Below are 22,691 nucleotides of genomic sequence, written 5' to 3'. Positions count from 1 at the left end.
TATGATGCACAGAAATTTCCAGATGAAAAATCACTGTTATAACAGCAGATTAATGTCCATGGTCTGGGAACGAGATGTTCATTACTCACATAAGTGTTTGGGTGTCCAAATACTTTTGGCCATAGTGTATCTCATTCTTTCTTTCTCCCTCTTGTCACAGACACACACACACACACATACATTTAAAAACGGAATCTCAGAGGATGCATCCTGAATCAAAAGACATGACAGAGTGCAGAATTCATTAGTGCATTTGTTTTTTTATCTGACACTGCCTCATCTCTTTCACACAAACACACTTCAAATGCTTCATATTTTTGAGAATTCATCCTGAACTGAGCGGCCCTCTCTCAGCTTGTTCATCCACCAACCCCTGCGCAACACAGTGATAGTAAATGATCCTCTCTCCCATTCTCTCCTCCTCTCTAAACCGAAACACTGCATCTTCCTCCTAGACTGCATCCTAAATTAAAAGACCTCTCACCGGGAATCTCTCAACTTTTTGTCGCAATTTCGCCTTTCATTATTTGTGTTTCCTTTTTAATCTCTTTCTGCTTCCTAACTGCCTTACTCATATGTTAACACATTATTACACTGAAATGTGCTGAGAGAATGCATTCTGAATGGTGTAGTGGCAATTTCTGCGGAATAAAGAAACACTCAAGGCAATCACTTGTCTTTCTGTAGGTTTACTTCAAGCGTCTGCAGACGGACTGACAGCAGCAAAACATACATCAGTATAGTCTGCTCTGAGTACAGAGGGAAAGGAGCATCAGTTAGCCTATTTATCCAGTCTTCAGGGTCAGGCTCCTCAACCCAGGTGTCCCTGAAGTCTGGACATAACAGTCACTAGGATGTTTTGTAGTTCCATGTCATTATTATGAGTTTACTGTTCTCATCACGCAGTCCAAACAATCATACACAGTATTGACGTCAAACAATTATGTATAGCATCTGTATGTTATTATATCAGAGAGTCCGTTTGTTCTTGTCATTACAATGGAAAGATAGATGTAGACCTGAATAGGAAAAGATATGTGGTGACAGACACTCATTCACTCACAATCTTCGTTTTCGAGGATGCATCCTAAATTCGAGGCCTGTCTCATTAGCATGCACTCCCTGGGCAGTTATGGAGAACAGACGGTCACCATGACACATTATGTGCCCCATGAATATCCTAACAACAGGAGTTTGTATTCATTGCAAGGTTTTGTTTGTTTCTCCAGTCATGTGTCATTATGTGTTCAGCCCATTGTTGTCCGTCTTCAGAAACACGTTCAGCAAAAATGAATGTCTCCAGAAAGCCGAGCAACATCTGTGTATGTCTGTTTGTGTCAAATGTTTGAAAGGGAAAAGTTGTGGGGAAAGACATCAAACTTCAACTTGTTCAATCTTTGTAAGAATTAGCAGAAATGCAAAAGAAAAAAAAAGTACTGTGAAAAATGTATCTCACTACCTCATAGGGAAAAATGTATTCATGTGCAAAACATGCACTGCATATGAAAGTGGTTATTAGATGTTTAAGTACCTAATATAATTAAGGGAGACACACTTTCATGAGCACTTAATTGGCTCAAGTGTGCCAGAGCAGAGCTGCTACAAAAACACTGTAGGACAGCTACTAGCATTTACTTTCAGAGTGCACTTTTTAGAACTGATTTAAATATCACAGGAGCTCTTTTAATGCTAGATCCCGGTGAGCTAACTGGCCTGCTAGCTCATTTGTTTAGCTAACATTCTTTTGTTTAGCTAACATTACATATCACATGAAAAAAGGTAGCCTAACAGCTATTTTTCCTTTACTTGAGAAATGTTTTGGCATTTTCTTCTTTAGTGAACAGACCACAAAGACAGAAAATACATCTGACAAATGGGTTCAGGGCAGATTTGAAACTCAGGTTTACATAATTTTAGTGCCCTGCTGAGCCACTAAAATGGCCTAGGTAACAGCTAACAAAAGCCAATAATACTAGTTGTTTCTTACATTTCTGTTTGTGTATTAAACAAACAAGAAATTTATTAAGCTTTAGAGGTTGTGGTAGGCATATTTTTGAACTTTGGAGAGAGCCAAGCTAGTTGTTTACTGTTTGTATGTTTTCTGTCTTCATTCTGTGATAGGCTAACTGCCTCCTAGATTTAGCTCCATACTTAACTCTATACACGTACATGAGAGTGGTATTGATCTTTCTCAGCAAGAAAGCGAACAAGTGAATTTTGCATTCAGTTAGATAATTTTGGTTCACTTTCCTAAAAATCAGGGCAGTATGTATCATTTCTGACCACCAGAATAGCAGTAAAGCATTGTTAATTGACCTAATTTCCCCCAAAGAACACCAGGTATTTATCTTTCAAAAAGAACAAATGCTTAGCTCTGTGACATAAATGTATTTATAATACACAAAAGGCACAACTAGGACTGTCTTAATGTATGTGTAGTATGAGGTGCCTCTTTCATACCAAAAAACTAAATGATATATATGTCTCAGCTCAATTACATTAATTTACATGTATAAATTTAACCTTATTTCCCCTGCTGAGAGAGGAGGAGAAAATGTTATTCTTCCTCGGAGAGTAAATTAATTCTAGCTGTGCTGTCAGCATGCCATGGCCCCAGTTAGAGTAATATCACCAGCAATAACACTGTACCTAGTTTATATAGCGGTTTTCTTTGAACTTGAATACAGTTGCCCAGCTTTTAATATTGTTCTTTGTTTAGAAACTAATAAAAATAAGTTAGCCCTAAATGAAATTGTATTCAAAGAAAGAGACTGTGAGAGAAAGCAGACAGGTCATGACCTAAGTATAAATATCCTTCTTATTCTCTGTCTCTTTGGCAGGTGTTTGAACCTTGAACAGTGATCCGTGAAGATGGTGCGTCAAGCATTAGATCTGACTAAAGGTGAAGAATGTGCATGTGTGTGTGGATGCTGTAAGAAGATGTTGTAAGAAGTCAGTGGGACAGAGACATTTGTTTTTTTTTTTATAACTAAGAGCTGGACTTGAACTGAGAGCATATTTTCAAACGAATAGAAATTAAAATGCAGATTTTGTTTCTGCTTTCACTTAAAATGTGTGTGATTTTAGTTTGGACATGGCAATGGCAGAGTTTTATTCTTAAGTAACCATCTACGTGATGTTTATTGTCCCAAATAAGAAATAATATTTTAGACTTCTCCAGAGACATCTGTCCAGTCCCTGCTGAACAGATGTTCCAGTGTTGAAAGCATGTGTTTTAATGATAGACTGTATATAAAGATGGACGACTTGACTCGAATTCCTCCGACTGTACAAAAATTGAGCAAAAATATCACAGCTACGGAAGCTGCCATCTTGCGCTAGTGACATCATTTGGATTTTAGTCATGTTCAGCCAGGGAAAGAACAAAAACAACAGATCCATTTTGGATCTTTAGTGAGGTGTGACCACCTTCCAGGTGAGAACCACACTGGAACCATCTGAGCTGACCTGCCTTCTTTTGGATGTTTTTTGAAGATTCTGGTTCTGATGTAAACCAGGACAGAACTGGAGCAGGTTTGGATTTGGTAGAGAATAAATTTTGGTCAGTATGGGGGTTGAACCCATGACCTCATTGAACCCAGAATTCATCAAGGGCATAAGAAAAAACAATAGCTATAATATATAATATATATTATAATAGACTAATGCATCTTGCAAAATAATTCATCAGGGACAGAACAAGTTAAACCTATGAGTTAAACCTATGACCTTGGCGTTATTAGCACCACGCTCTAGCCATCTGAGCTAACCGACCTGTTTTAGTTATATTTTTTCTGTTTATTTTTAAAAATAACTTTGTTCCATAATTCATCCAGAATTGACCTGCCTTCTTTTGGATGTTTTTTAAAGATTCTGGTTTTGAAGTAAACCAGGACAGAACCACCTGACTTTTTAAGTTTAAAAAAAAAAACAACTTTGTTCCAGAATTCATCAGGGGCAGAACAAAAACAATAGATCCATTTTGGATGTTTAGTCAGGTGTTACCACCTTCCAGGTGAGAAGCACGCTGGAATGCCTTCTTTTGGATGTTTTTAACAAACTCCTGAATTAAACCAGGACAGAACTGGAGCAGGTTTGGATGTTACATCAGGTGTGGATTTGGTAGAGAGTAAATTTTGATCAGTATGGGGGTTGAACCCATGACCTTGGCGTTATTAGCACCACGCTCTAGCCATCTGAGCTAACCGACCTGTTTTTGATATATTTTTTCAGTTTTTAAAAAAAAAAACATTGTTCCAAAATGACCTTGGCGTTATTAGCACCACGCTCTAGCCATCTGAGCTCTCCAACCTGTTGTTGATATATTTTTTCTGTTTTTTTAAAAAACAAACTTTGTTCCAGAACAAAAACAATGTGGCCAGAACAAAAACAATGGATCCATTTTGGATGTTTAGTCCTATGTGATCACCTTCCAGCTTGGTGTCTGGGGAGGTTAAATTCATTGCAGCACTCACATTGCTTGTAAGGAGTAGGTGTGGTTCTATCATTGTTCTTCAAGTCAGCCTAGAGCTTTCAACCACGAAGGGACTCGAACCCTCAATCTTCTGATCCGAAGTCAGACGCCTTATCCATTAGGCCACATGGTCATGTATTTGATATATTTTTCTGTTTTTTTAAAAACAAACTTTGTTCCAGAACAAAAACAATGTGGCCAGAACAAAAACAATGGATCCATTTTGGATGTTTAGTCAGGTGTGACCACCTTCCCGGTGAAAACCACGCTGGAACCATCTGAGCTGACCTGCCTTCTTTTGGATCTTTATTAAAAATTCTGGTTTTGAAGTAAACCAGGACAGGACTTGAGCAGGTTTGGATGTCACATCAGGTGTGGATTTGGTAGAGAGTAAATTTTGGTCAGTATGGGGGTTGAACCCATGACCTTGGCGTTATTAGCACCACGCTCTAGCCATCTGAGCTAAACGACCTGTTGTTGATATATTTTTTCTGTTTTTAAAAAAAACAAACTTTGTTCAGAATTCATCAGGGGCAGAACAAAAACAATGGATCCATTTTGGATGTTTAGTCAGGTGTTACCACCTTCCAGGTGAGAAGCACGCTGGAATGCCTTCTTTTGGATGTTTTTAACAAACTCAAATCCTGAATTAAACCAGGACAGAACTGGAGCAGGTTTGGATTTGGTAGAGAGTAAATTTTGGTATGACCTGTTGTCATGTTTAGTCAGGTGTGACCACCTTCCAGGTGAGAACCAAGCTGGAACCATCTGAGCTGACCTGCCTTCTTTTGGATGTTTTTAACAAACTCAAATCCTGAATTAAACCTGGACAGAAGTGGAGCAGGTTTGGATATTACATCAGGTGTGGATTTGGTAGAGAGTAAATTTTGGTCAGTATGGGGTTTGAACCCATGACCTTGGCGTTATTAGCACCACGCTCTAGCCATCTGAGCTAACCGACCTGTTTTAGTTATATTTTTTTCAGTTTAAAAAAAAAAAACATTGTTCCAAAATGACCTTGGCGTTATTAGCACCACGCTCTAGCGATCTGAGCTATCCGACCTGTTGTTGATATATTTTTTCTGTTTTTTTAAAAAACAAACTTTGTTCCAGAATTCATCAGGGGCAGAACAAAAACAATGAATCCATTTTGGATGTTTAGTCAGGTGTTACCACCTTCCAGGTGAGAAGCACGCTGGAATGCCTTCTTTTGGATGTTTTAACAAACTCAAATCCTGAATTAAACCAGGACAGAACTGGAGCAGGTTTGGATTTGGTAGAGAGTAAATTTTGGTATGACCTGTTGTCATGTTTAGTCAGGTGTGACCACCTTCCAGGTGAGAACCAAGCTGGAACCATCTGAACTGACCTGCCTTCTTTTGGATGTTTTTAACAAACTCAAATCCTGAATTAAACCTGGACAGAAGTGGAGCAGGTTTGGATATTACATCAGGTGTGGATTTGGTAGAGAGTAAATTTTGGTCAGTATGGGGGTTGAACCCATGACCTTGGCGTTATTAGCACCACGCTCTAGCCATCTGAGCTAACCGACCTGTTTTTGATATATCTTTTCTGTTTTTAAAAAAAAACTTTGTTCCAAAATTACCTTGGCGTTATTAGCACCACGCTCTAGCCATCATGTTTAGTCAGGTGTGACCACCTTCCAGGTGAGAACCAAGCTGGAACCATCTGAACTGACCTGCCTTCTTTTGGATGTTTTTAACAAACTCAAATCCTGAATTAAACCTGGACAGAAGTGGAGCAGGTTTGGATTGAAGCTGACCTGCCTTCTTTTGGATGTTTATTAAAGATTCTGGTTTTGAAGTAAACCAGGACAGAACCACCTGACTTTTTCAGTTTAAAAAAAAAACCAACTTTGTTCCAGAATTCATCAGGGGCAGAACAAAAACAATAGATCCATTTTGGATGTTTAGTCAGGTGTGACCACCTTCCAGGTGAAAACCACGCTGGAACCATCTGAGCTGACCTACCTTCTTTTGGATGTTTATTAAAGATTCAGGTTTTGAAGTAAACCAGGTCAGAACTGGAGCAGGTTTGGATGTTACATCAGGTGTGGATTTGGTTGAGAGTAAATTTTGGTCAGTATGGGGGTTGAACCCATGACCTTGGCGTTATTAGCACCACGCTCTAGCCATCTGAGCTAACCGACCTGTTTTTGATATATTTTTTCAGTTTTTAAAAAAAAAAAACATTGTTCCAAAATGACCTTGGCGTTATTAGCACCACGCTCTAGCCATCTGAGCTCTCCAACCTGTTGTTGATATATTTTTTCTGTTTTTTTAAAAAACAAACTTTGTTCCAGAACAAAAACAATGTGGCCAGAACAAAAACAATGGATCCATTTTGGATGTTTAGTCCTATGTGATCACCTTCCAGCTTGGTGTCTGGGGAGGTTAAATTCATTGTAGCACTCACATTGCTTGTAAGGAGTAGGTGTGGTTCTATCATTGTTCTTCAAGTCAGCCTAGAGCTTTCAACCACGAAGGGACTCGAACCCTCATTCTTCTGATCCGAAGTCAGGCGCCTTATCCGTTAGGCCACATGGTCATGTATTTGATATATTTTTTCTGTTTTTTAAAAACAAACTTTGTTCCAGAACAAAAACAATGTGGCCATAACCAAAACAATGGATTCTTTTTGGATGTTTAGTCAGGTGTGACCACCTTCCAGGTGAAAACCACACTGGAACCATCTGAGCTGACCTGCCTTCTTTTGGATGTTTATTAAAGATTCTGGTTTTGAAGTAAACCAGGACAGAACCACCTGACTTTTTCAGTTTAAAAAAAAAAACTTTGTTCCAGAATTCATCAGGGGCAGAACAAAAACAATGGATCCATTTTGGATGTTTAGTCAGGTGTGACCACCTTCCAGGTGAAAACCACGCTGGAACCATCTGAGCTGACCTACCTTCTTTTGGATGTTTATTAAAGATTCTGGTTTTGAAGTAAACCAGGTCAGAACTGGAGCAGGTTTGGATGTTACATCAGGTGTGGATTTGGTTGAGAGTAAATTTTGGTCAGTATGGGGTTGAACCCATGACCTTGGCGTTATTAGCACCACGCTCTAGCCATCTGAGCTAACCGACCTGTTTTAGTTATATTTTTTCAGTTTTAAAAAAAAAAAACATTGTTCCAAAATGACCTTGGCGTTATTAGCACCACGCTCTAGCCATCTGAGCTAACCGACCTGTTGTTGATATATTTTTTCTGTTCTTAAAAAAAACAAACTTTGTTCAGAATTCATCAGGGGCAGAACAAAAACAATGGATCCATTTTGGATGTTTAGTCAGGTGTTACCACCTTCCAGGTGAGAAGCACGCTGGAATGCCTTCTTTTGGATGTTTTTAACAAACTCAAATCCTGAATTAAACCAGGACAGAACTGGAGCAGGTTTGGATTTGGTAGAGAGTAAATTTTGGTATGACCTGTTGTCATGTTTAGTCAGGTGTGACCACCTTCCAGGTGAGAACCAAGCTGGAACCATCTGAGCTGACCTGCCTTCTTTTGGATGTTTTAACAAACTCAAATCCTGAATTAAACCTGGACAGAAGTGGAGCAGGTTTGGATATTACATCAGGTGTGGATTTGGTAGAGAGTAAATTTTGGTCAGTATGGGGTTGAACCCATGACCTTGGCGTTATTAGCACCACGCTCTAGCCATCTGAGCTCTCCGACCTGTTTTTGATATATTTTTCTGTTTTTAAAAAACAAACTTTGTTCCAGAACAAAAACAATGTGGCCATAACCAAAACAATGGATTCTTTTTGGATGTTTAGTCAGGTGTGACCACCTTCCAGGTGAAAACCACACTGGAACCATCTGAGCTGACCTGCCTTCTTTTGGATGGATGTTTATTAAAGATTCTGGTTTTGAAGTAAACCAGGACAGAACCACCTGACTTTTTCAGTTTAAAAAAAAAAAAAAACTTTGTTCCAGAATTCATCAGGGGCAGAACAAAAACAATGGATCCATTTTGGATGTTTAGTCAGGTGTGACCACCTTCCAGGTGAAAACCACGCTGGAACCATCTGAGCTGACCTACCTTCTTTTGGATGTTTATTAAAGATTCTGGTTTTGAAGTAAACCAGGTCAGAACTGGAGCAGGTTTGGATGTTACATCAGGTGTGGATTTGGTTGAGAGTAAATTTTGGTCAGTATGGGGGTTGAACCCATGACCTTGGCGTTATTAGCACCACGCTCTAGCCATTTGAGCTAACCGACCTGTTTTAGTTATACTTTTTTCAGTTTAAAAAAAAAAAACATTGTTCCAAAATGACCTTGGCGTTATTAGCACCACGCTCTAGCCATCTGAGCTCTCCAACCTGTTGTTGATATATTTTTTCTGTTTTTTTAAAAAACAAACTTTGTTCCAGAACAAAAACAATGTGGCCAGAACAAAAACAATGGATCCATTTTGGATGTTTAGTCCTATGTGATCACCTTCCAGCTTGGTGTCTGGGGAGGTTAAATTCATTGCAGCACTCACATTGCTTGTAAGGAGTAGGTGTGGTTCTATCATTGTTCTTCAAGTCAGCCTAGAGCTTTCAACCACGAAGGGACTCGAACCCTCAATCTTCTGATCCAAGTCAGACGCCTTATCCATTAGGCCACATGGTCATGTATTTGATATATTTTTCTGTTTTTTTAAAAACAAACTTTGTTCCAGAACAAAAACAATGTGGCCAGAACAAAAACAATGGATCCATTTTGGATGTTTAGTCAGGTGTGACCACCTTCCTGGTGAAAACCACGCTGGAACCATCTGAGCTGACCTGCCTTCTTTTGGATCTTTATTAAAAATTCTGGTTTTGAAGTAAACCAGGACAGGACTTGAGCAGGTTTGGATGTCACATCAGGTGTGGATTTGGTAGAGAGTAAATTTTGGTCAGTATGGGGTTGAACCCATGACCTTGGCGTTATTAGCACCACGCTCTAGCCATCTGAGCTAAACGACCTGTTGTTGATATATTTTTCTGTTTTTAAAAAACAAACTTTGTTCAGAATTCATCAGGGGCAGAACAAAAACAATGGATCCATTTTGGATGTTTAGTCAGGTGTTACCACCTTCCAGGTGAGAAGCAAGCACGCTGGAATGCCTTCTTTGGGATGTTTTTAACAAACTCAAATCCTGAATTAAACCAGGACAGAACTGGAGCAGGTTTTGATTTGGTAGAGAGTAAATTTTGGTATGACCTGTTGTCATGTTTAGTCAGGTGTGACCACCTTCCAGGTGAGAACCAAGCTGGAACCATCTGAGCTGACCTGCCTTCTTTTGGATGTTTTTAACAAACTCAAATCCTGAATTAAACCTGGACAGAAGTGGAGCAGGTTTGGATATTACATCAGGTGTGGATTTGGTAGAGAGCAAATTTTGGTCAGTATGGGGTTTGAACCCATGACCTTGGCGTTATTAGCACCACGCTCTAGCCATCTGAGCTAACCGACCTGTTTTAGTTATATTTTTTTCAGTTTAAAAAAAAAAAACATTGTTCCAAAATGACCTTGGCGTTATTAGCACCACGCTCTAGCGATCTGAGCTATCCGACCTGTTGTTGATATATTTTTTCTGTTTTTTTAAAAAACAAACTTTGTTCCAGAATTCATCAGGGGCAGAACAAAAACAATGAATCCATTTTGGATGTTTAGTCAGGTGTTACCACCTTCCAGGTGAGAAGCACGCTGGAATGCCTTCTTTTGGATGTTTTTAACAAACTCAAATCCTGAATTAAACCAGGACAGAACTGGAGCAGGTTTGGATTTGGTAGAGAGTAAATTTTGGTATGACCTGTTGTCATGTTTAGTCAGGTGTGACCACCTTCCAGGTGAGAACCAAGCTGGAACCATCTGAACTGACCTGCCTTCTTTTGGATGTTTTTAACAAACTCAAATCCTGAATTAAACCTGGACAGAAGTGGAGCAGGTTTGGATATTACATCAGGTGTGGATTTGGTAGAGAGTAAATTTTGGTCAGTATGGGGGTTGAACCCATGACCTTGGCGTTATTAGCACCACGCTCTAGCCATCTGAGCTAACCGACCTGTTTTTGATATATCTTTTCTGTTTTTAAAAAAACTTTGTTCCAAAATTACCTTGGCGTTATTAGCACCACGCTCTAGCCATCATGTTTAGTCAGGTGTGACCACCTTCCAGGTGAGAACCAAGCTGGAACCATCTGAACTGACCTGCCTTCTTTTGGATGTTTTTAACAAACTCAAATCCTGAATTAAACCTGGACAGAAGTGGAGCAGGTTTGGATTGAAAACTGACCTGCCTTCTTTTGGATGTTTATTAAAGATTCTGGTTTTGAAGTAAACCAGGACAGAACCACCTGACTTTTTCAGTTTAAAAAAACCAACTTTGTTCCAGAATTCATCAGGGCAGAACAAAAACAATAGATCCATTTTGGATGTTTAGTCAGGTGTGACCACCTTCCAGGTGAAAACCACGCTGGAACCATCTGAGCTGACCTACCTTCTTTTGGATGTTTATTAAAGATTCAGGTTTTGAAGTAAACCAGGTCAGAACTGGAGCAGGTTTGGATGTTACATCAGGTGTGGATTTGGTTGAGAGTAAATTTTGGTCAGTATGGGGGTTGAACCCATGACCTTGGCGTTATTAGCACCACGCTCTAGCCATCTGAGCTAACCGACCTGTTTTTGATATATTTTTTCAGTTTTTAAAAAAAAAAAACATTGTTCCAAAATGACCTTGGCGTTATTAGCACCACGCTCTAGCCATCTGAGCTCTCCAACCTGTTGTTGATATATTTTTTCTGTTTTTTTAAAAAACAAACTTTGTTCCAGAACAAAAACAATGTGGCCAGAACAAAAACAATGGATCCATTTTGGATGTTTAGTCCTATGTGATCACCTTCCAGCTTGGTGTCTGGGGAGGTTAAATTCATTGTAGCACTCACATTGCTTGTAAGGAGTAGGTGTGGTTCTATCATTGTTCTTCAAGTCAGCCTAGAGCTTTCAACCACGAAGGGACTCGAACCCTCATTCTTCTGATCCGAAGTCAGACGCCTTATCCGTTAGGCCACATGGTCATGTATTTGATATATTTTTTCTGTTTTTTTAAAAAACAAACTTTGTTCCAGAACAAAAACAATGTGGCCATAACCAAAACAATGGATTCTTTTTGGATGTTTAGTCAGGTGTGACCACCTTCCAGGTGAAAACCACACTGGAACCATCTGAGCTGACCTGCCTTCTTTTGGATGTTTATTAAAGATTCTGGTTTTGAAGTAAACCAGGACAGAACCACCTGACTTTTTCAGTTTAAAAAAAAAAAAAACTTTGTTCCAGAATTCATCAGGGGCAGAACAAAAACAATGGATCCATTTTGGATGTTTAGTCAGGTGTGACCACCTTCCAGGTGAAAACCACGCTGGAACCATCTGAGCTGACCTACCTTCTTTTGGATGTTTATTAAAGATTCTGGTTTTGAAGTAAACCAGGTCAGAACTGGAGCAGGTTTGGATGTTACATCAGGTGTGGATTTGGTTGAGAGTAAATTTTGGTCAGTATGGGGGTTGAACCCATGACCTTGGCGTTATTAGCACCACGCTCTAGCCATCTGAGCTAACCGACCTGTTTTAGTTATATTTTTTTCAGTTTTAAAAAAAAAAACATTGTTCCAAAATGACCTTGGCGTTATTAGCACCACGCTCTAGCCATCTGAGCTAACCGACCTGTTGTTGATATATTTTTTCTGTTCTTAAAAAAAACAAACTTTGTTCAGAATTCATCAGGGGCAGAACAAAAACAATGGATCCATTTTGGATGTTTAGTCAGGTGTTACCACCTTCCAGGTGAGAAGCACGCTGGAATGCCTTCTTTTGGATGTTTTTAACAAACTCAAATCCTGAATTAAACCAGGACAGAACTGGAGCAGGTTTGGATTTGGTAGAGAGTAAATTTTGGTATGACCTGTTGTCATGTTTAGTCAGGTGTGACCACCTTCCAGGTGAGAACCAAGCTGGAACCATCTGAGCTGACCTGCCTTCTTTTGGATGTTTTTAACAAACTCAAATCCTGAATTAAACCTGGACAGAAGTGGAGCAGGTTTGGATATTACATCAGGTGTGGATTTGGTAGAGAGTAAATTTTGGTCAGTATGGGGGTTGAACCCATGACCTTGGCGTTATTAGCACCACGCTCTAGCCATCTGAGCTCTCCGACCTGTTTTTGATATATTTTTTCTGTTTTTTTAAAAAACAAACTTTGTTCCAGAACAAAAACAATGTGGCCATAACCAAAACAATGGATTCTTTTTGGATGTTTAGTCAGGTGTGACCACCTTCCAGGTGAAAACCACACTGGAACCATCTGAGCTGACCTGCCTTCTTTTGGATGTTTATTAAAGATTCTGGTTTTGAAGTAAACCAGGACAGAACCACCTGACTTTTTCAGTTTAAAAAAAAAAAAAAACTTTGTTCCAGAATTCATCAGGGGCAGAACAAAAACAATGGATCCATTTTGGATGTTTAGTCAGGTGTGACCACCTTCCAGGTGAAAACCACGCTGGAACCATCTGAGCTGACCTACCTTCTTTTGGATGTTTATTAAAGATTCTGGTTTTGAAGTAAACCAGGTCAGAACTGGAGCAGGTTTGGATGTTACATCAGGTGTGGATTTGGTTGAGAGTAAATTTTGGTCAGTATGGGGGTTGAACCCATGACCTTGGCGTTATTAGCACCACGCTCTAGCCATTTGAGCTAACCGACCTGTTTTAGTTATACTTTTTCAGTTTAAAAAAACATTGTTCCAAAATGACCTTGGCGTTATTAGCACCACGCTCTAGCCATCTGAGCTCTCCAACCTGTTGTTGATATATTTTTCTGTTTTTTTAAAACAAACTTTGTTCCAGAACAAAAACAATGTGGCCAGAACAAAAACAATGGATCCATTTTGGATGTTTAGTCCTATGTGATCACCTTCCAGCTTGGTGTCTGGGGAGGTTAAATTCATTGCAGCACTCACATTGCTTGTAAGGAGTAGGTGTGGTTCTATCATTGTTCTTCAAGTCAGCCTAGAGCTTTCAACCACGAAGGGACTCGAACCCTCAATCTTCTGATCCGAAGTCAGACGCCTTATCCATTAGGCCACATGGTCATGTATTTGATATATTTTTTCTGTTTTTTTAAAAAACAAACTTTGTTCCAGAACAAAAACAATGTGGCCAGAACAAAAACAATGGATCCATTTTGGATGTTTAGTCAGGTGTGACCACCTTCCTGGTGAAAACCACGCTGGAACCATCTGAGCTGACCTGCCTTCTTTTGGATCTTTATTAAAAATTCTGGTTTTGAAGTAAACCAGGACAGGACTTGAGCAGGTTTGGATGTCACATCAGGTGTGGATTTGGTAGAGAGTAAATTTTGGTCAGTATGGGGGTTGAACCCATGACCTTGGCGTTATTAGCACCACGCTCTAGCCATCTGAGCTAAACGACCTGTTGTTGATATATTTTTTCTGTTTTTTAAAAAAACAAACTTTGTTCAGAATTCATCAGGGGCAGAACAAAAACAATGGATCCATTTTGGATGTTTAGTCAGGTGTTACCACCTTCCAGGTGAGAAGCACGCTGGAATGCCTTCTTTGGGATGTTTTTAACAAACTCAAATCCTGAATTAAACCAGGACAGAACTGGAGCAGGTTTGGATTTGGTAGAGAGTAAATTTTGGTATGACCTGTTGTCATGTTTAGTCAGGTGTGACCACCTTCCAGGTGAGAACCAAGCTGGAACCATCTGAGCTGACCTGCCTTCTTTTGGATGTTTTTAACAAACTCAAATCCTGAATTAAACCTGGACAGAAGTGGAGCAGGTTTGGATATTACATCAGGTGTGGATTTGGTAGAGAGTAAATTTTGGTCAGTATGGGGTTTGAACCCATGACCTTGGCGTTATTAGCACCACGCTCTAGCCATCTGAGCTAACCGACCTGTTTTTGATATATTTTTTCAGTTTTTAAAAAAAAAAACATTGTTCCAAAATGACCTTGGCGTTATTAGCACCACGCTCTAGCCATCTGAGCTCTCCAACCTGTTGTTGATATATTTTTTCTGTTTTTTTAAAAAACAAACTTTGTTCCAGAACAAAAACAATGTGGCCAGAACAAAAACAATGGATCCATTTTGGATGTTTAGTCCTATGTGATCACCTTCCAGCTTGGTGTCTGGGGAGGTTAAATTCATTGCAGCACTCACATTGCTTGTAAGGAGTAGGTGTGGTTCTATCATTGTTCTTCAAGTCAGCCTAGAGCTTTCAACCACGAAGGGACTCGAACCCTCAATCTTCTGATCCGAAGTCAGACGCCTTATCCATTAGGCCACATGGTCATGTATTTGATATATTTTTTCTGTTTTTTTAAAAAACAAACTTTGTTCCAGAACAAAAACAATGTGGCCAGAACAAAAACAATGGATCCATTTTGGATGTTTAGTCAGGTGTGACCACCTTCCTGGTGAAAACCACGCTGGAACCATCTGAGCTGACCTGCCTTCTTTTGGATCTTTATTAAAAATTCTGGTTTTGAAGTAAACCAGGACAGGACTTGAGCAGGTTTGGATGTCACATCAGGTGTGGATTTGGTAGAGAGTAAATTTTGGTCAGTATGGGGGTTGAACCCATGACCTTGGCGTTATTAGCACCACGCTCTAGCCATCTGAGCTAAACGACCTGTTGTTGATATATTTTTCTGTTTTTAAAAAAACAAACTTTGTTCAGAATTCATCAGGGGCAGAACAAAAACAATGGATCCATTTTGGATGTTTAGTCAGGTGTTACCACCTTCCAGGTGAGAAGCACGCTGGAATGCCTTCTTTGGGATGTTTTTAACAAACTCAAATCCTGAATTAAACCAGGACAGAACTGGAGCAGGTTTGGATTTGGTAGAGAGTAAATTTTGGTATGACCTGTTGTCATGTTTAGTCAGGTGTGACCACCTTCCAGGTGAGAACCAAGCTGGAACCATCTGAGCTGACCTGCCTTCTTTTGGATGTTTTTAACAAACTCAAATCCTGAATTAAACCTGGACAGAAGTGGAGCAGGTTTGGATATTACATCAGGTGTGGATTTGGTAGAGAGCAAATTTTGGTCAGTATGGGGTTTGAACCCATGACCTTGGCGTTATTAGCACCACGCTCTAGCCATCTGAGCTAACCGACCTGTTTTAGTTATATTTTTTTCAGTTTAAAAAAAAAAACATTGTTCCAAAATGACCTTGGCGTTATTAGCACCACGCTCTAGCGATCTGAGCTATCCGACCTGTTGTTGATATATTTTTTTCTGTTTTTTTAAAAACAAACTTTGTTCCAGAATTCATCAGGGGCAGAACAAAAACAATGAATCCATTTTGGATGTTTAGTCAGGTGTTACCACCTTCCAGGTGAGAAGCACGCTGGAATGCCTTCTTTTGGATGTTTTTAACAAACTCAAATCCTGAATTAAACCAGGACAGAACTGGAGCAGGTTTGGATTTGGTAGAGAGTAAATTTTGGTATGACCTGTTGTCATGTTTAGTCAGGTGTGACCACCTTCCAGGTGAGAACCAAGCTGGAACCATCTGAACTGACCTGCCTTCTTTTGGATGTTTTTAACAAACTCAAATCCTGAATTAAACCTGGACAGAAGTGGAGCAGGTTTGGATATTACATCAGGTGTGGATTTGGTAGAGAGTAAATTTTGGTCAGTATGGGGGTTGAACCCATGACCTTGGCGTTATTAGCACCACGCTCTAGCCATCTGAGCTAACCGACCTGTTTTTGATATATCTTTTCTGTTTTTAAAAAAAAACTTTGTTCCAAAATTACCTTGGCGTTATTAGCACCACGCTCTAGCCATCATGTTTAGTCAGGTGTGACCACCTTCCAGGTGAGAACCAAGCTGGAACCATCTGAACTGACCTGCCTTCTTTTGGATGTTTTTAACAAACTCAAATCCTGAATTAAACCTGGACAGAAGTGGAGCAGGTTTGGATTGAAGCTGACCTGCCTTCTTTTGGATGTTTATTAAAGATTCTGGTTTTGAAGTAAACCAGGACAGAACCACCTGACTTTTTCAGTTTAAAAAAAAACCCAACTTTGTTCCAGAATTCATCAGGGGCAGAACAAAAACAATAGATCCATTTTGGATGTTTAGTCAGGTGTGACCACCTTCCAGGTGAAAACCACGCTGGAACCATCTGAGCTGACCTACCTTCTTTTGGATGTTTATTAAAGATTCTGGTTTTGAAGTAAACCAGGTCAGAACTGGAGCAGGTTTGGATGTTACATCAGGTGTGGATTTGGTTGAGAGTAAATTTTGGTCAGTATGGGGGTTGAATCCATGACCTTGGCGTTATTAGCACCACGCTCTAGCCATCTGAGCTAACCAACCTGTTTTTGATATATTTTTTCAGTTTTTAAAAAAAAAAACATTGTTCCAAAATGACCTTGGCGTTATTAGCACCACGCTCTAGCCATCTGAGCTCTCCAACCTGTTGTTGATATATTTTTTCTGTTTTTTTAAAAAACAAACTTTGTTCCAGAACAAAAACAATGTGGCCAGAACAAAAACAATGGATCCATTTTGGATGTTTAGTCCTATGTGATCACCTTCCAGCTTGGTGTCTGGGGAGGTTAAATTCATTGTAGCACTCACATTGCTTGTAAGGAGTAGGTGTGGTTCTATCATTGTTCTTCAAGTCAGCCTAGAGCTTTCAACCACGAAGGGACTCGAACCCTCATTCTTCTGATCCGAAGTCAGACGCCTTATCCATTAGGCCACATGGTCATGTATTTGATATATTTTTTCTGTTTTTTTAAAAAACAAACTTTGTTCCAGAACAAAAACAATGTGGCCAGAACAAAAACAATGGATCCATTTTGGATGTTTAGTCAGGTGTGACCACCTTCCCGGTGAAAACCACGCTGGAACCATCTGAGCTGACCTGCCTTCTTTTGGATCTTTATTAAAAATTCTGGTTTTGAAGTAAACCAGGACAGGACTTGAGCAGGTTTGGATGTCACATCAGGTGTGGATTTGGTAGAGAGTAAATTTTGGTCAGTATGGGGGTTGAACCCATGACCTTGGCGTTATTAGCACCACGCTCTAGCCATCTGAGCTAAACGACCTGTTGTTGATATATTTTTTCTGTTTTTTAAAAAAACAAACTTTGTTCAGAATTCATCAGGGGCAGAACAAAAACAATGGATCCATTTTGGATGTTTAGTCAGGTGTTACCACCTTCCAGGTGAGAAGCACGCTGGAATGCCTTCTTTTGGATGTTTTTAACAAACTCAAATCCTGAATTAAACCAGGACAGAACTGGAGCAGGTTTGGATTTGGTAGAGAGTAAATTTTGGTATGACCTGTTGTCATGTTTAGTCAGGTGTGACCACCTTCCAGGTGAGAACCAAGCTGGAACCATCTGAGCTGACCTGCCTTCTTTTGGATGTTTTTAACAAACTCAAATCCTGAATTAAACCTGGACAGAAGTGGAGCAGGTTTGGATATTACATCAGGTGTGGATTTGGTAGAGAGTAAATTTTGGTCAGTATGGGGGTTGAACCCATGACCTTGGCGTTATTAGCACCACGCTCTAGCCATCTGAGCTCTCCGACCTGTTTTTGATATATTTTTTCTGTTTTTTTAAAAAACAAACTTTGTTCCAGAACAAAAACAATGTGGCCATAACCAAAACAATGGATTCTTTTTGGATGTTTAGTCAGGTGTGACCACCTTCCAGGTGAAAACCACACTGGAACCATCTGAGCTGACCTGCCTTCTTTTGGATGTTTATTAAAGATTCTGGTTTTGAAGTAAACCAGGACAGAACCACCTGACTTTTTCAGTTTAAAAAAAAAAAAAAAACTTTGTTCCAGAATTCATCAGGGGCAGAACAAAAACAATGGATCCATTTTGGATGTTTAGTCAGGTGTGACCACCTTCCAGGTGAAAACCACGCTGGAACCATCTGAGCTGACCTACCTTCTTTTGGATGTTTATTAAAGATTCTGGTTTTGAAGTAAACCAGGTCAGAACTGGAGCAGGTTTGGATGTTACATCAGGTGTGGATTTGGTTGAGAGTAAATTTTGGTCAGTATGGGGGTTGAACCCATGACCTTGGCGTTATTAGCACCACGCTCTAGCCATCTGAGCTAACCGACCTGTTTTAGTTATATTTTTTTCAGTTTTAAAAAAAAAAAACATTGTTCCAGAATGACCTTGGCGTTATTAGCACCACGCTCTAGCGATCTGAGCTATCCGACCTGTTGTTGATATATTTTTTCTGTTTTTTTAAAAAACAAACTTTGTTCCAGAATTCATCAGGGGCAGAACAAAAACAATGAATCCATTTTGGATGTTTAGTCAGGTGTTACCACCTTCCAGGTGAGAAGCACGCTGGAATGCCTTCTTTTGGATGTTTTTAACAAACTCAAATCCTGAATTAAACCAGGACAGAACTGGAGCAGGTTTGGATTTGGTAGAGAGTAAATTTTGGTATGACCTGTTGTCATGTTTGACCACCTTCCAGGTGAGAACCAAGCTGGAACCATCTGAACTGACCTGCCTTCTTTTGGATGTTTTTAACAAACTCAAATCCTGAATTAAACCTGGACAGAAGTGGAGCAGGTTTGGATATTACATCAGGTGTGGATTTGGTAGAGAGTAAATTTTGGTCAGTATGGGGGTTGAACCCATGACCTTGGCGTTATTAGCACCACGCTCTAGCCATCTGAGCTAACCGACCTGTTTTTGATATATCTTTTCTGTTTTTAAAAAAAAAACTTTGTTCCAAAATTACCTTGGCGTTATTAGCACCACGCTCTAGCCATCATGTTTAGTCAGGTGTGACCACCTTCCAGGTGAGAACCAAGCTGGAACCATCTGAACTGACCTGCCTTCTTTTGGATGTTTTTAACAAACTCAAATCCTGAATTAAACCTGGACAGAAGTGGAGCAGGTTTGGATTGAAGCTGACCTGCCTTCTTTTGGATGTTTATTAAAGATTCTGGTTTTGAAGTAAACCAGGACAGAACCACCTGACTTTTTCAGTTTAAAAAAAAAAACAACTTTGTTCCAGAATTCATCAGGGGCAGAACAAAAACAATAGATCCATTTTGGATGTTTAGTCAGGTGTTACCACCTTCCAGGTGAGAAGCACGCTGGAATGCCTTCTTTTGGATGTTTTTAACAAACTCCTGAATTAAACCAGGACAGAACTGGAGCAGGTTTGGATGTTACATCAGGTGTGGATTTGGTTGAGAGTAAATTTTGGTCAGTATGGGGGTTGAACCCATGACCTTGGCGTTATTAGCACCACGCTCTAGCCATCTGAGCTAACCGACCTGTTTTTGATATATTTTTTCAGTTTTTAAAAAAAAACACATTGTTCCAAAATGACCTTGGCGTTTTTAGCACCACGCTCTAGCCATCTGAGCTCTCCAACCTGTTGTTGATATATTTTTTCTGTTTTTTTAAAAAACAAACTTTGTTCCAGAACAAAAACAATGTGGCCAGAACAAAAACAATGGATCCATTTTGGATGTTTAGTCCTATGTGATCACCTTCCAGCTTGGTGTCTGGGGAGGTTAAATTCATTGTAGCACTCACATTGCTTGTAAGGAGTAGGTGTGGTTCTATCATTGTTCTTCAAGTCAGCCTAGAGCTTTCAACCACGAAGGGACTCGAACCCTCAATCTTCTGATCCGAAGTCAGACGCCTTATCCATTAGGCCACATGGTCATGTATTTGATATATTTTTTCTGTTTTTTTAAAAAACAAACTTTGTTCCAGAACAAAAACAATGTGGCCAGAACAAAAACAATGGATCCATTTTGGATGTTTAGTCAGGTGTGACCACCGTCCCGGTGAAAACCACGCTGGAACCATCTGAGCTGAGCTGCCTTCTTTTGGATGTTTATTAAAAATTCTGGTTTTGAAGTAAACCAGGACAGGACTTGAGCAGGTTTGGATGTCACATCAGGTGTGGATTTGGTAGAGAGTAAATTTTGGTCAGTATGGGGGTTGAACCCATGACCTTGGCGTTATTAGCACCACGCTCTAGCCATCTGAGCTCTCCGACCTGTTTTTGATATATTTTTTCTGTTTTTTTAAAAAACAAACTTTGTTCCAGAACAAAAACAATGTGGCCATAACCAAAACAATGGATTCTTTTTGGATGTTTAGTCAGGTGTGACCACCTTCCAGGTGAAAACCACACTGGAACCATCTGAGCTGACCTGCCTTCTTTTGGATGTTTATTAAAGATTCTGGTTTTGAAGTAAACCAGGACAGAACCACCTGACTTTTTCAGTTTAAAAAAAAAAAAAAAACTTGTTCCAGAATTCATCAGGGGCAGAACAAAAACAATGGATCCATTTTGGATGTTTAGTCAGGTGTGACCACCTTCCAGGTGAAAACCACGCTGGAACCATCTGAGCTGACCTACCTTCTTTTGGATGTTTATTAAAGATTCTGGTTTTGAAGTAAACCAGGTCAGAACTGGAGCAGGTTTGGATGTTACATCAGGTGTGGATTTGGTTGAGAGTAAATTTTGGTCAGTATGGGGGTTGAACCCATGACCTTGGCGTTATTAGCACCACGCTCTAGCCATCTGAGCTAACCGACCTGTTGTAGTTATATTTTTTTCAGTTTTAAAAAAAAAAACATTGTTCCAAAATGACCTTGGCGTTCTTAGCACCACGCTCTAGCGATCTGAGCTATCCGACCTGTTGTTGATATATTTTTTCTGTTTTTTTAAAAAACAAACTTTGTTCCAGAATTCATCAGGGGCAGAACAAAAACAATGAATCCATTTTGGATGTTTAGTCAGGTGTTACCACCTTCCAGGTGAGAAGCACGCTGGAATGCCTTCTTTTGGATGTTTTTAACAAACTCAAATCCTGAATTAAACCAGGACAGAACTGGAGCAGGTTTGGATTTGGTAGAGAGTAAATTTTGGTATGACCTGTTGTCATGTTTAGTCAGGTGTGACCACCTTCCAGGTGAGAACCAAGCTGGAACCATCTGAACTGACCTGCCTTCTTTTGGATGTTTTTAACAAACTCAAATCCTGAATTAAACCTGGACAGAAGTGGAGCAGGTTTGGATATTACATCAGGTGTGGATTTGGTAGAGAGTAAATTTTGGTCAGTATGGGGGTTGAACCCATGACCTTGGCGTTATTAGCACCACGCTCTAGCCATCTGAGCTAACCGACCTGTTTTTGATATATCTTTTCTGTTTTTAAAAAAAAAACTTTGTTCCAAAATTACCTTGGCGTTATTAGCACCACGCTCTAGCCATCATGTTTAGTCAGGTGTGACCACCTTCCAGGTGAGAACCAAGCTGGAACCATCTGAACTGACCTGCCTTCTTTTGGATGTTTTTAACAAACTCAAATCCTGAATTAAACCTGGACAGAAGTGGAGCAGGTTTGGATTGAAGCTGACCTGCCTTCTTTTGGATGTTTATTAAAGATTCTGGTTTTGAAGTAAACCAGGACAGAACCACCTGACTTTATCAGTTTAAAAAAAAAACCAACTTTGTTCCAGAATTCATCAGGGGCAGAACAAAAACAATAGATCCATTTTGGATGTTTAGTCAGGTGTTACCACCTTCCAGGTGAGAAGCACGCTGGAATGCCTTCTTTTGGATGTTTTTAACAAACTCAAATCCTGAATTAAACCAGGACAGAACTGGAGCAGGGTTGGATTTGGTAGAGAGTAAATTTTGGTATGACCTGTTGTCATGTTTAGTCAGGTGTGACCACCTTCCAGGTGAGAACCAAGCTGGAACCATCTGAGCTGACCTGCCTTCTTTTGGATGTTTTTAACAAACTCAAATCCTGAATTAAACCTGGACAGAAGTGGAGCAGGTTTGGATATTACATCAGGTGTGGATTTGGTAGAGAGTAAATTTTGGTCAGTATGGGGGTTGAACCCATGACCTTGGCGTTATTAGCACCACGCTCTAGCCATCTGAGCTCTCCGACCTGTTTTTGATATATTTTTTCTGTTTTTTAAAAAAACAAACTTTGTTCAAGAACAAAAACAATGTGGCCATAACCAAAACAATAGATTCTTTTTGGATGTTTAGTCAGGTGTGACCACCTTCCAGGTGAAAACCACACTGGAACCATCTGAGCTGACCTGCCTTCTTTTGGATGTTTATTAAAGATTCTGGTTTTGAAGTAAACCAGGACAGAA

The 22,691-nt window shown here is 39.8% G+C and overlaps 11 non-coding genes across 11 annotated transcripts; all 11 read right to left on the bottom strand.

Annotated features, from left to right (window-relative positions):
* Positions 1-4,534: 4,534 nt before the first annotated feature.
* On the bottom strand, positions 4,535-4,607 carry trnar-ucg. The gene has a single exon. It is a non-coding gene; the product is annotated as a tRNA-Arg (tRNA).
* A 755-nt stretch (positions 4,608-5,362) lies between these two features.
* Positions 5,363-5,436, bottom strand: trnai-aau. The gene has a single exon. It is a non-coding gene; the product is annotated as a tRNA-Ile (tRNA).
* Positions 5,437-5,953: 517 nt separating this feature from the next.
* trnai-aau lies at positions 5,954-6,027 on the bottom strand. The gene has a single exon. It is a non-coding gene; the product is annotated as a tRNA-Ile (tRNA).
* A 3,839-nt stretch (positions 6,028-9,866) lies between these two features.
* On the bottom strand, positions 9,867-9,940 carry trnai-aau. Its single transcript has one exon. It is a non-coding gene; the product is annotated as a tRNA-Ile (tRNA).
* A 1,529-nt stretch (positions 9,941-11,469) lies between these two features.
* On the bottom strand, positions 11,470-11,542 carry trnar-ucg. Its single transcript has one exon. It is a non-coding gene; the product is annotated as a tRNA-Arg (tRNA).
* Positions 11,543-13,537: 1,995 nt separating this feature from the next.
* Positions 13,538-13,610, bottom strand: trnar-ucg. The gene has a single exon. It is a non-coding gene; the product is annotated as a tRNA-Arg (tRNA).
* A 757-nt stretch (positions 13,611-14,367) lies between these two features.
* Positions 14,368-14,441, bottom strand: trnai-aau. Its single transcript has one exon. It is a non-coding gene; the product is annotated as a tRNA-Ile (tRNA).
* A 323-nt stretch (positions 14,442-14,764) lies between these two features.
* trnar-ucg lies at positions 14,765-14,837 on the bottom strand. The gene has a single exon. It is a non-coding gene; the product is annotated as a tRNA-Arg (tRNA).
* Positions 14,838-15,592: 755 nt separating this feature from the next.
* Positions 15,593-15,666, bottom strand: trnai-aau. Its single transcript has one exon. It is a non-coding gene; the product is annotated as a tRNA-Ile (tRNA).
* A 1,532-nt stretch (positions 15,667-17,198) lies between these two features.
* trnar-ucg lies at positions 17,199-17,271 on the bottom strand. The gene has a single exon. It is a non-coding gene; the product is annotated as a tRNA-Arg (tRNA).
* A 2,882-nt stretch (positions 17,272-20,153) lies between these two features.
* Positions 20,154-20,226, bottom strand: trnar-ucg. The gene has a single exon. It is a non-coding gene; the product is annotated as a tRNA-Arg (tRNA).
* Positions 20,227-22,691: the final 2,465 nt, after the last annotated feature.

Source organism: Siniperca chuatsi, linkage group LG24, assembly GCF_020085105.1.
Source record: "Siniperca chuatsi isolate FFG_IHB_CAS linkage group LG24, ASM2008510v1, whole genome shotgun sequence".
Taxonomy (NCBI): Eukaryota; Metazoa; Chordata; class Actinopteri; order Centrarchiformes; family Sinipercidae; genus Siniperca; species Siniperca chuatsi.
The sequence above is the reverse complement of the archived record's forward strand: the minus strand, read 5'-3'. Positions and strand labels throughout refer to the sequence as shown.